We start from the raw sequence: 8,184 nt of genomic DNA on the forward strand, positions 1-8,184 counted from the left end.
TCTCTATTATCCATCATTCAAAAAAATCTCAATTACCTTTGCAAAAAGCATATCTTAATGCAAGAACTCTGTAGTGAGGCTTTGCCTGTTACACAGTGCAATGTCTGTTTTCGCACCAGCAGCTTTGAGTCTGCTGCTGAATATGCGAAGTCTTTCTCCGTCCACTGTTTACTTCAACCACATGCTTCAGAGTTCCGTAGCAAAAACGTCTCCTGAACACATAGGTTTGCATCATATATAGAACTATAGAGCTATTAGAAGCATTGTAGTGGAGTACTCACTTCTAGCAAATTAATGTCCATCCTAATTCTTTCATTTTTTTTCTCTAATAATATATCATCCATGTCGTTCTACAAAGCAAACCTCCGTTGTTTGGAGAGTCTTTTGCTACATGTGAACAAAACCTACATGCTATACATGCAAAAATGTTACTGAACTAATGTGACTACCGTAAAAAAATATTTTTCAAGGGCCTGGGTCACTTCCACTAAGGTATAGCTGTAAAAAATGTACAAAACAAAAGTACAGATAACTTCCACCCTGTAGTAATGAAAACCCAGCTCAGCTCTTCATGTCGCTCTTGCTCCTGCCGGATTTGTAGCTCGCTCTCCCGGTGACGTCCGATGCCGGCTTTGGCGACGGGCGTTGCTCCCCTCCCTGTGATCGGCGACTTCAACATGTGTTTCAACTTCCTCCACTCTGCCTCGGTGGCTTGGGATTGCTCAGACAAAGACCAAGGCGAAATCCCTGCTCGGTTTGCCGGTGCTGGTAGCGGCGACACCTGCGGGTGTCGTCCCCTTCTTGGAGGCGCTGCCATGGTCTCCGTCTTAGCCCCTCTTCGAGCATCAGGGGAAACCCTAGGTCCGGACTTCTGGACCGGACGACGACGGCGCCTTGGCGTTGTTCCCCTTCTTGAAGGCGTCGTCTTGCTCGCTCGCGGCGTCCCCGACGGTGGAGTTGGACGCTAGTTGTCTTCACTGTGTTCGAGTTACTTCTCAGGGCTAGGAGAGTTTGTCGTGTTGTTCTTTTCATTTCTTTGGGCTGAGCATCCCATGTCCCTCTGCTCCGGGCACCATGTCGTCTGTGCATGTGTTGTTCATTCCCTGTATTCACTCTTCTTCTTCTACCAATGAATGATACGCAAGCTTTGCATATTCGCGAAAAAAAAATATATTTTTCTCTGAACAGTAGAATGTGAATACCAATGCTAACAAAACTGAACCGGGAAAAAAAGTGGAGTGAATTGGGTCATGCTGATAGGCTTAGGGAGCGACTACCCCGTCGCATTTCCCCAAAACCTCATCTTGCTCTCCATGCTCTCCCCTTCTTCCTTACACCAATGCCGCTACTTAGTTTCCTCCGACTTCTCTATCGCTCTTTCTGCGCCATCACTGCCACGCCTCTTCCTTCTCTGTTGTTGGTGGTGGCACAGCCAACACCGTCGCTTTTGGAACTCCACTTAATAGTAGACAAAATAATCTGTATTTGGGATATTTAAAAAGTAGCAACTGTAAAGATATTTATGCGTTTGGGATATTTAAAAAGTAGCTCTTCTTCTAGAAAAGTACCCTGTAGCTTAGCTTTATTTCCAGTTATATAGTAAAATTCTGAAGAAAATTTGATGAGGTAATATAGCATACATGTGCATACTTTGATTAGTCAAATGCAAGAACTTAGAAGTTCTGTTTTTAGCTATTCAGTCAGAAAGAACATATATTAGATCACAACAGATATGCAGGTTTTGAAAAATAATTGGCACTATAAGTCTCTCCCGCTACTCTGTTCTATAATAGCAAGGAAAGAGCAGGCAATTGAACAGAATACGGCCATGTGTGTCGATGGTCAGGATTCATTACTGTATGTCTACTTTACTGTAACAGTTCAAAGATCACAATAAATCACACATTCAGTATTATTACTTATTAGCACCATATGGACCGGATCCAGTGCCAACAAGAAGCTAGAACAAACTTAACCACATCAAATTCGATACTGGTAGAGCAACAACTCTATATCTACCATACTGGGTGGTTTGACAATGACAACCAAAGACATTGCTGAAATTTGCTGAAAAAAACTCCTATCAATATCTGATGAACCTGTCGCATGGTCCTTCACCAGAGACTTTACAACCTCGTGCTAGCATAGGTGTGTCGTCATCTTCAGTGAGCATGTACTCCAGCTGGTCCTGGACGGTGTACTTGGGCAGTTGGGCTCCCGTGCTATCGTTGACAGCCCAGACGCCGTATGGTGAAATACCTAGAGGAAGATGGCGGCCGCCGGTGTCGGATCTGCCGGCGGAGGCGTGCTAGGACATTATTGTACTGGGCGCTGAATCACCAAAACGTGGTCATACCAAACACATGAACAACTACCGATCCAGAAGAGGAATCACATACTTGGAGAATAGCTCTCGTGGAGGCGGCCACCGCGATCGCCCCCCACATTCGCAGCGCTGTCGACCTTGCCGCGCTCCTACCATTGTCGATGCCGACCAAGGGAAGAAGTTCTTCCCGACCCGACGTGCGCGCCCATGAGAGTGGACGTAGGCGATGGACGGCAACACATCGCACTGCGGTGCGACGAGAAGGAAGGAAAGGCGGCCGTGTGAGAGCGGTATCGCCGGCTGGCGGTGCTGGGTTGGGGATGTGGCTCGGCTAGAGATGGGGGGCGCCCCGCGATCGGAACAGCAGCCTGGGGGATGGGAGGCGGGTAGAAAGCAGGGGTGCGTGGGCGTGGGGTTGGATTGGATTGGATGAGCTCGCGTGTTGGGATGCCCAAGTTCGTGGGTTCGTGGGTCATAACCGCAGGGAGTTTTGTGGATCTTTCGTCGCTGTTTTTTTTCGTGGGGCAGCGATAGGAGTAGGAGGTCGAACCATCACGACGTTCGATCCCCTTTAATAGTAGAGATATATTTGGATCTCCAAGACTCCAACTAATCCTAGAGGCTGGGCTTGGCGGGCTCAAGTTGTAAATCTGACACTTCATATATTTACTGTATATGCAAAGTATGTACGAAATAGAAATATCGGACAAAAATAAGATGTGTGTATGAATTGCTATAAACAAAATATGCAAATAATTTAAATTGTTAAACATTGAGATAAAAGGAGGTATATCTCATGGACGAATTTGTGATTAGATTGTTTGTGTGTATTACATACGCTGCAAAACTAATTGTCAGAATATTACAAGTATTAAACCTGCACTGTTAGCCACGAAGCATTATGTGATCTTGGCAAGCTGGCACCTAGCTTTCTTACAGGTGATGCTGCCGAGACAAAAGCATTATAGACTTTCATTGGTTTGGCCACATTGGAAAAATCAGTTCGCGAGGTAGTAACTGTACCTCCCCTCGGACGAAGTCAGGTAGGTACGTATTTGGGTTCTTGGTGCCTGGTCGTCCGGCAGGAGAGGTAGAGATTAGTGACCACCAGCGCAGCCGATCCAGGCAGCACAGCCAGGCGCGACGTCGGCGCAACGAGTTCCCTGTCATTTTCTGTGGTGGGGATCCCGGTCAAGCCTCCACAGGCGCCGGTCTAGGGCTGATCCGTTCATGCACTCGTCGTGGCTCCAGGGCACATCACATGGGCGGACGACACGGAAGCCCCTAGCCTCGATTTGGTTGAGGGTCCGTTTGAGGCTGGAACCCGTCGACAAGGGCGGACTGGGCGATTCGCTCGAAGCCAGCCGTCCTCGGTCCGGATGAGCTGGGCTCCTGTGATGTTGTCTGCCTTTTCCCGTTCATGGTGAGTTCCTCACATCATCATCGAAGATCCAACGCGTAAGGAAACCGACTTAGGAAGGAAAGATCAATCATGACGTGATCGATCCGGAGTTGTGGTGACGCGAGTCAGGAGGAACGCTTTTGCTGGGCTTGGCTGATCGATCGGATCGAGTTCAGGTAAGGACCAGGTCGGACGGACATTACGATTTTGTCTAGACAAATCGTAAAAACGTATTATGACATGAGAAGAAAGCGTATTGTGACGGTGAATCCGACAAAGTCAATCCGTGCTTTATTATTAGGGAGAGACTAGCAAAAGTGCCCATGCGTTGCAACGGGTGAACAACAAAAAAGATGAGAAAATTTATAGACCCAAAATAAAATAATTCGAGTTCAGGCAAATTGCACCAATATTATCCATCAGTTTTACAGATTGAGAATTAAGAATAAATGATGCAAGAGAGCAAAGAATACGAGACATCAAATTTATGACAAAAAAAAATAGACCAATGATTTTTAATGATGTCGGTAGTCAATCCCCCTACGGGGGTGTGCGTTGCAACGGGAGACATAAAAAATACATGCTAGCCAAATAAGTATGACTTAATATTCAGACATATGAGTGTTCTCTATTTTAACACGGTGGCTCACCATGTTGCCACATATCTTTCTTCTCACTCTCGTTGATGATGGACACAATGTCCACGTGATCATAATGCATTCGACGTGATAAATCCCTATGCAATGAGCTTGTCACTGCACGAAACACTTGCCATTGTCTCGCGCAAGGGAATATTTAAATCTTTAAAAACAAATCTCATCGACCACGAACTACTCTCAATGCCTAGACATATAGACTTTCCAAAAACCTATCAAATCCTAGACATAAAATACTTCTGAATCGGCCAACAGTTTTTTGAATCGACAAACATCTTTTTGAAATTAGGACATCTTTATAAAATCACGAACATTTGTTTTGTTTAGAGAAACATTTATTGAAATGCATGAATAGTTTTTGAATTCATGAATATTTTTTGACTTAGCTAACATTTTTTGAATTGATGACTTTTTTAAATTGGGGGCTGAATTTTGAATTTCACAAAAGACATATAATTTTTTGAATATTTTCTAAAAAAATTCATGGACATTTTTTCCAGATTCACGAATATGTTTTGAATACACAATCATTTTTTTCAAAATCATGAACTGATTGTACTTCCTGACATGTTTTTCCAGATTGTGATTTTTCATAATTTGTGAACAGTTTCGTAAAATCACCAATATTTTTTGAAACAGCGAAAATTTTATTATTTCCTGAAGTTTTTTTTAATTCACTCATATTTTATAATTTCTCTGAAAAATTATAACTGAAAACTTTTTATAATTTGGAATTGTCAAATAAATTTAAAGAAGGAAAAACTAAGACAGAAATGAGAAAAGAAAAGAAAAGACAAAATAAAAAAAAACAGGAGCGTCACGGCCTACCGGCCGGCCCATGAAGGCGTAAGGTGTGGAGGAGGTGCCTAAGAAAAAAGGAGGCAAAAGAAGGGTACTACCAGGATTCAAACCCTGGTCTGCTGTGTAGAAGCAACAGCCTCTAGCCACTACGATGGTAGCGTGTGTGTCATAAATAGGGCATCGCCTTTATAAAACCACTGAGCACGGCGGCGCCTTTGAAAATAAAAAAAGAATCGTTTTCTTAACTTACGGGTGGCATAGCGGGTAATTTATAGCTAATTCGGGGGCAATTATTTGGACGAACGACCAGAAACACTATTTGCTTTATTATTACTAGTACAAATGCCCGTGCGTTGCAACGACATGGAATCTTGCAAAATCTACTCAATGTGTCATTAGGTACAATTTTTTAATTTGAGTTGGAATCACTGTGACTTATTGAAGTTATCACGCCGGTAGGCTTGAAATAAAACGGACTCGGCTCCCCTGACGTACTGCAGGGTGCAGTTAGGTCACTGACAGGTGGGCCAACTTGCTTTCGGGCCCACCTGTCAGTGGCCCAACTGCACCCTGCAGTACGTCAGAGGAGCCTCGTCCCAAACAAATAAAACATGGGCAACTTTGTTTGCCGAACGACGCACCCAACAAACCTTGAACTCCATGAAGTTCTAAAAAGTTCGTTATCATTACGCACCATTTCTTATATTCAGTTTTAATAAACGTGATTGTTGTTTCTCGGCTGAATATTGGTCATTAAGAAGCCACCTCGATATTCTTCGCCTGACTGAAGAATAATTCATGGAATAGTCCCTAATTTTTTTGTTTCTTTTCGGAAAACATGATTTTTTAATAAAACGAAATGATTTATTAAAAATAAAAAATAATAGCATTTTTCTGAACATTTCTAAATGCATTTTTTGAATGTAACAACTTTTGGGAATTTTGACCAGTTTTTATAAAGTGTGAATATATATAACTGTGTGCTTATTATAAAACGATTTTTACTATGTTGGGAATTTTTAGATATATAAGTTTGTTGTACTTTTCATTTTTGTTTTCTGTTCCTGTTTTATTTTATGTTATACTAATTTGCGATTACAAAAAGGTTCTAAGATTGCAAAAAACATTGTTAGTTTTGACTTCTCAAAAACACTTCTTGAATTCAAAAAATGTCCATGATTTCAAAAAAATTAAAAATATATTTTCATGAACAATTTTTTATTTTTACGGAAAAAATTATAAGCATTCTTTTATAATGATGAACGTTTTTTAAACTTGAATAACAACTTTTAAATTCGGTAAAGAAATGAATTTGTTGGACTTTTTTTTTAAATGATGAACACAATTTTAATTTAATGAACATTTTTTTAGGTCGGTGAACAAATTTTAATGAACATTTTTAAATCCGATGAAAATATTGAATTCGATGAACCCTTTTTTTGACATAGATGAACATTTTTTGAAATTCGATGAACAAAAAATTCTTCGCGAAATTGAAAAGAAATTTCACAAAAAAAGTGAAAAAGTTAAGATGAGAAAAGAAGAAAGAAAAAGTTGAAAAGAAAAGAAAATGAAGGGAAAAAAGAAAGAAAAAGAAAATATGAATAAAAAAGCAAAAAAGGGGCTTGCCCATGAGAACTCCCAGCGCGGGAGGGGTGGTGTGCGCGGTAGCGCCATATAGGCTTCCCCCATAGAGAACACTTGGTATTAAAAAAAGGGAGTGTCTATATTACAAACGACTGAAATTGAATTGGCCTTCAAAAAAAAACCAATCAGTAAAAATTTGAGACCAACTGAAAAAAAAACTTGACTGAAAATAAAGGGGCATTCAACCAATTTTTTCAGGCACAACAAACATGGCACGTGTATGTATGACCTATGCTCTCTATGATCCATGAGCAAGCAATGAAAGGGCCCAAAAAGCAACACTGCCATGTCAGTACTCTTACGACGTTCTCCAGGTTATTGACAGTTTTGTTTTCTTCACAATACTATTGGAACAAAACCTGAAATTGTCATGGCATTCTCAAGGATATGAAGTTGATACTTGTGGAAGAAACTCCTAAACACAAACATACTATAAATTCATAATTGGGCTGCCGTAAAATCATCATCAACCTGCTGTACACTGATCAACACAAGATGAGCTAATCACATACTAAACATTTCATCGTTATGAAGCTTTAAATAAAGTGGCTTCAGTTGAAATTTACAGTCATCTCACTATGAATAAACAGTAACTTTTAAAGTGTATCACATATTCAGCTTTGAGGAATTTTACAGTGTTCATTTTATTAAAATTCCAGTCAGTAACAACCAAATTACAACAAAGATACTGGAACTTCAGTAAAAATAAGGAGAAACAACCATTAACAATGTGTGCTTTATGATCAGATAAGAATGAGAAAGAGGATGGAGGAAGAAGGGGACAGAATAGCTACACAATCAGGAAACTACAATCACACCAAGAAGACAAACTATAGGTCAGTACTCTCACAATCTCCTTCAAATAGTTCTTCCAGTAAAAAATGTAGCACTGTAAATTCAGGTAACTGTATAGTGTAAAATCTATCACTATAAAATTCAAAAATCACAACCTTTAGGCTACAACTATAAATTACAGAAGTTATAGGATTGTAGAACTTCAAACAGGGTGGTGTAAATTCAAACATAAGGTCACTGTAAATTCAAACAATCAAAAAAATTATAGTGCGGTAAATTATAGAAGCCATAGGACAGTAAATCCATCATCAGGTTAGTCATCAATTAACTATAATTTACTACGAATACAAACAAAAAAGTAGACTTCTACGAATACTACAGTACTGTAAAATCCGAAGGTTGAGGTCGGTCGTGGCGCCCATGCATTGCATCAGAAAAAAATCGCACGCCCTTATGGTTGTCCGGATCTTCTACTTGAAGACGGCTAATCATTACGCCGTCGTCCCAAGCTCTTCCTCGCTTCCCTCATTGTTTGATAATCTATCTAGACCTTTTCT

Source organism: Triticum aestivum, chromosome 2A (assembly GCF_018294505.1).
Source record: "Triticum aestivum cultivar Chinese Spring chromosome 2A, IWGSC CS RefSeq v2.1, whole genome shotgun sequence".
In the NCBI taxonomy this organism is placed as follows: Eukaryota; Viridiplantae; Streptophyta; class Magnoliopsida; order Poales; family Poaceae; genus Triticum; species Triticum aestivum.